Below are 6,244 nucleotides of genomic sequence, written 5' to 3'. Positions count from 1 at the left end.
GGTTCAGACGCTTGGTCCGTGAAAACCGTGAAGGGAACCGTGGCTCCCTCCAGAAGGTGTCTCCACTCCTCAAGAGCCTCTTTCATGGCCAGAAGTTCCCGATTGCCGACGTCATAGTTCCTCTCAGCCGGGGTCAACCTCCGGGAATAGTAGGCACAAGGATGGAGTACCTTATCGGACTCCCCACTCTGGGACAGCACGGCTCCTATCCCTGAGTCAGAGGCATCCACTTCGACAATAAACTGGCGATCAGGGTCAGGCTGCACCAGAACTGGTGCAGTCGAGAACCGACGTTTCAACTCCTTAAACGCGGCTTCACACCGATCCAACCAGGAGAAGGGGACGTTAGTGGAGGTCAGGGAAGTCAGGGGGCTAACAACCTGACTGTAGCCCTTAATGAACCTCTGATAGAAATTCGCAAAACCGAGGAACTGTTGCAGCTTCCTACGGCTTGTTGGTTGGGGCCAATCTCTCACCGCCGCAAACTTGGCCGGATCAGGGGCGAAGGAGTTGGAGGAGATTATGAACCCCGGGAAGGACAAAGAAGCGCGGTGGAACTCACATTTCTCGCCCTTCACAAACAGCCGGTTCTCCAATAACCACTGCAGGACCTGACGTACATGCTTAACATGGGTCTCAGGATCCGGAGAGAAGATGAGAATATCGTCCAGATATACGAAGACAAACCGATGCAGGAAGTCCCGCAAGACATCATTAACCAAGGCTTGGAACGTCGCGGGCGCATTGGTGAGACCAAACGGCATGACCAGGTACTCAAAGTGCCCTAACGGGGTGTTAAATGCCGTCTTCCACTCGTCTCCCTTCCGGATCCACTAGGTGATACGCATTTCTAAGATCCAACTTTGTGAAAATTTGGGCTCCATGCAGGGGCGTGAACACCGAATCCAGCAGAGGTAACAGGTATCGGTTGCAAACCGTGATCTCGTTCAGCCCTCTGTAATCAATGCATGGACGGAGTCCGCCGTCCTTCTTACCCACAAAAAAGAAACCAGCCCCCATCGGGGATGTGGAGTTCCAGATCAACCCGGCAGCCAAAGAGTCCCGGATGTAGGTCTCCATTGATTCGCGTTCCGGACGTGAGAGGTTGTACAACCTGCTGGACAGGTACTCAGCGCCCGGTACCAAATCTATGGCACAATCGTACGGACGGTGCGGGGGCAGCGTGAGTGCCAGATCCTTGCTGAAGACGTCAGCAAGATCATGGTACTCGGCTGGCACCGCCGCGAGATTGGGGGGGGGACTTGAACCTCCTCCTTGGCTAGTACACCGGGTGGAACCGAGGATCCTAAACATTCCCGGTGGCATGTTTCGCTCCACTGCGTTACAACCCCAGACGGCCAATCAATCCGGGGATTGTGTTTTACCATCCAGGGATAACCCAAAATCACCCGGGAGGTAGAAGGTGTTACATAAAACACAATCTCCTCCCTGTGATTCCCAGACACAACCAATGGCTATGTCTGGTGTGTGATTAATGGGAGAAGGGTGCCATCTAGTGCCCGAACCGACAAAGGTGATGGTAAGGCCACCAGAGGGAGCCCTACCTCCCTAGCCCATCTGCTGTCCAGCAGATTCCCCTCCGACCCCGTGTCCACCAGTGCTGGGGTGTGAAGGGTGAGATCCCCACTGAGGATCATAACTGGGATTCGTGCGGATTTGCAGGATTTCCCCTCGTGAGTGTTATGGCCCACCCTTAGCCCAGTCTCTAAGGGCGGGCATTGTAGTTTGACCGTTTGGGGCAATTTCTCTGTATATGCTCACTCGAGCCACAGAAAAAAGACTCCCCGCGGGCCAGCCTCCATTGTCTGTTTTCTGATTTTAGTTTAGCCCTGCTCGTGTCCATAGCTTCATCAGCAGGGGGAGCTGTCACCTCACGGAGGGCTCTGGCAGTGGAGCGGGGGGATGACGACATCCGTTCGGACCCGGAAGGAAGAGGGACGGCTCGTGCCTGGCCACGCCCCTCGCCTCGCTCCCGGCGATGTTCTTCTAGTCGGTTGTCTAGCCGTATAACTAGATCGACAAGCCCATCAAAATCCCGCGGCTCATCCTTTGCCAGCAAATGCTCCTTCTGGACCGGAGACAGTCCGTTTACAAAGGCGGCGCGGAGCGCAACGTTATTCCAGCCGGACCTCGCTGCCGCGATGCGGAAGTTGACTGCATATTCGGCTGCGCACCGATGCCCCTGTCTCATCGACAGCAGCACGTTCGAAGCGGTCTCGCCTCTACTGGGGTGATCAAATACTTGTTTGAACTCCCGCACAAATCCAGTGTATGTAGTTAGGAGCCGTGAGTTCTGCGCCGTAGCCCAGGCGCGTGCCTCTCCTCGAAGCAGATTTACCACATAAGCCACCCTGCTAGCGTCAGACGTGTACATAACTGGACGCTGTGAAAAGACGAGCGAACACTGCATTAAAAAGTCCGCGCACGTCTCGACACAGCCTCCGTACGGCTGTAAAATCATGCTCATTAAAGGCATAAGTGGCGTGCCGTGCAGAGCCTTTGACACACCGTGGGACAGGGCGCTGCACAACTGCACGTGGTGTTATAGCTATGATGGACATCATGATTCACATACATCATATAACCCATGAGAGGGCATGACCATGTATTTGTAACAGCCCGGTCAGGTGAGCTATGCAGCGAGTCAGTGCGTCTCACAGCTGCGCTACAACGCACATGGCTGGATGACTGTCACAGCTGTAATACACATCATATCCAACCCAGTGATCATATTACAGTACCACATATGAAGGACTGACATCACAACTGTATTACCTAAAATTATAAGGAAGAGATTTTTTTAAATATTTTAATCTTGACAAGTATGTGGATGAAATCATACATGTAAATTGGTCTGAAGTAATGACTGAAAAAGATCCAGAGAAAGCTTTTCAAATATTTGACGGTGTAACAAAAATTGTCAACAAATATGCACCTATTAAGAAATGTATTGTATCCAACTCAAACAGTCCATGGCTGGATGTCAATTTAAAAGCACAAATGAAGGAAAGAGATAAAGTCAAGCAGACTGCAATAATATCTGGGAGGGAGTTTGACTGGAAAGTATATCGTAAACTTAGAAACTTTGTCTTGAAAGAAAACAAGAAAAAGAGATTATACTATTATGAGAAATTTAAAACTTTTACGGACAGTAAACAGTTATGGAGAAGTCTCAATTCCCTCCTGTATGATAATACATCAACTCCACTGGTCTTGGAAGCAAATGAGGGATTTTTAACTAAATCTGACGAAATTGCAAATTATTTAAATAATTATTTTATAGGAAAGAGACGCATTCAGAAATAAGTTAAAATCAAAAAATGAATATCAGTCATTTGAGATCATAACAGAAAATATGAAATCAAAAAAAGTGTAATTTTTGCCTTAAGGTTCTAAGTATAAATGAAGTTGAACAATATTTGAAGACACTAAAAGACAAACCTCCAGGAGTAGATGAACTAGATGGGCGCCTCCTAAAACCTGTAGCCTCAATAATTGCACCAGCCATAACCCATATAATTAATCAATGTTTTAATGAAAATAATTTTTTGTCAGCTTGGAAAATATCAAAAATTATAGCATTGCCAAAAAATAAGTGTCATTTTCTGCAACAAATAGTAGACCTATCAGTTTACTTCCGGTATTGAGTAAATTAATGGAAAAAATTATGTGTCATCGGATTAACGCTTATTTTAGAGAGAATAATTTAATAACAAATTATCAGCATGCTTATAGAGAAAAGCATTCAACAGCGACTGCACTGACCCAAATGACTGGTTATGAGAAATGGACAAAGGTAACATTATTGGGACAGTATTATTGGACTTCTCCGCTGCTTTTGATCTCATTGATCACAAAATTCTTCTAAAAAAAAACAAACTTGAATGTTATGGCTTCTCCAAATCTGCTGTGCAATTTATTAGTGATTATTTATGTGACAGAAAACAATTAGTGTATTACAATGGATGTTTTTCAAATGTTTTAACTGTGAAACATGGTGTGCCACAGGGCACTTGTATGGGTCCACTTTTATATTCTATCTTCACAAATGATCTACCATTAGTGCTTGATACAGCAAGCATTTCAATGTTTGCAGATGACACAACAGTCTATATGGCTGGGAAATCAATTGAGGAAGTTAAAACAAAACTTGAGCAGGAAATTAAAAAGATTGAAAATTGGATTGAAGACGACAAACTCATTCTGAATGTAGGAAAAACAGTAAGCATTGTTATTGGAACTAAGCATTCCTTAAGAACCGAACCACAACTAAATCTTGTAATGAAAAATACAGTTGTTAAACAAGTGGAAGAAGTCAAACTCCTTGGAGTCTGTACTGACAGCCAACTGTCTTGGGACAAACAAATAAATAATGTAGTCTCTAAAATGGGATGGACTTTGACAGTGATAAGATGTTCAAGATATTTAACTAAACCAGTGATACCATATGTCATTCAAAGTTTGGTGTTGTCTCAGTTGGATTATTGTGCAGTTGTCTGGTCAAATACTTCAGTAAATGTAAAAAAAATGACAGCTTGTGCAAAATAATACAATGCATAAGCGCCTCTCTTGGCTTTTGGTGAGGGACAGGTGGCTATATGCAAAAGCAAACTTTTTAAGAAATATTATTACAACTCAGATACCGTCTGTCCTTTACCAACAACTGCCTTTTAGTAAGGATACTCATTTTTATCCAACCAGGCATGCCAAAGGACTGTTTCATTTTGCCTAAATGTAAAACAAACCAGAGTCAACGGACAGTGATGTTTCGAGCCATGAGAGAATGGAATCATTTACCACTAAAGTTAAGGGAATTGAGCAGTGAACTGGGTTTTAAAAAGGAACTTAAAGTATTATCTGAGGCAAATGGCTGAAGTATTGTGATGTATTATGAATTGATTATGAATGAATTTATTCTGAATGTATTATGAATTTTCATTATGATTTACAGGCCTTAATGGAAAACTATTATGTTATTGTACTGAAACTGATTAAAACATGAATGGACCCCAGGAAGAGTAGCTGATGCAGTTATACTGCAGATGCTAATGGGGATCCAAATAAATAAACAAATTACAAAGCCATCACAGTATGAATAGAATAAATAGGTACCTGTGTAAAGGCTCCAGATGGACCTGCTCGGCGCATGCCAGCAACCTGGTGGGCAAACAATCATCTTTATACGTTCATTTATTCCCCCTTTTGACATATATGTATCAGTAATCATTACATATGGATCAATACGTCATACAGCGATGTAGTAGGCACCATGACCGCATCCATGTGAAATTGGAGGTGTCCGGTGCTTTTTACAGGCCTCCAGTGATCTCATGGCATTCTGCGCCTTTCATTCCGACTGGGATAACAGCTGACCGAAGCGCTGCTCGTGCGGCTAGTTCATCCACACGCCACACTGTGTGTGTGGGCAGGACAGCTAACCGATCCGCCACGTGTGCGTGAGGCTGGAACACGTGCGCTCAGCTGCTCATGTACGATCATACTGATCAGATTCGGGAGCTGCTGCACTCCGAATGTGCGCAAATCATTCAAGGCGGCTTCAGAACACATTCTAGGCATTTGTATGGCATTCACACACGGCTGTATGGATGTCTGTCCTGTACGACTGCGGCTCGAGTTCTGGTTGTTTTTCCCATTTGGGCTGACTTGGTCTCATTCGTGCCAAGTGTGACGGGGCCCTTAGGATTTTCATTCTAAATTCTATCGATCGTGGCTCACATATGGAGGTGGGTTCTGGAATTGCCCAAGTGAGGTCAAATTTCCCAACAGGTCAATCATTGGGTCAAAGGTCATGTCTGACCTCTCCCAGGTCCTTTTACTGATTTCTAACAAATGTCATATTTCAAATGAAGTTTGATCCAGAAACTGACCTTAAAAAATTCATTTTGGCAAATGTCAAGGAATTGAATGGGCTCTCACAGGGTACTCTCTGTCTTTCAGCCACTGGTGTGCGTGAATAGTTGTAGCGACAGGTGTACGAGGTGTTAGAGGCAGCTCCAATTTTTCATGAATGGCATGCAATTCCAACTTCATGCGCTAGTCGGATTCAATCGTGTTATGTGTGAAGGGGGCAGGGTTTTCATTCCTAATTCCACCAATTATGGTTCACATATGGAGGTGAGTTCTGGAATTGCTCAAGTAAGGTCAAATTTGCCAAATGTAAATCACTGGGTCAAAGGTCATCTGTGACTCCTCCCACGTCCTT

This window comes from Thalassophryne amazonica, chromosome 20 (assembly GCF_902500255.1).
Source record: "Thalassophryne amazonica chromosome 20, fThaAma1.1, whole genome shotgun sequence".
Taxonomy (NCBI): Eukaryota; Metazoa; Chordata; class Actinopteri; order Batrachoidiformes; family Batrachoididae; genus Thalassophryne; species Thalassophryne amazonica.
Note: the sequence above shows the minus strand (reverse complement) of the source record.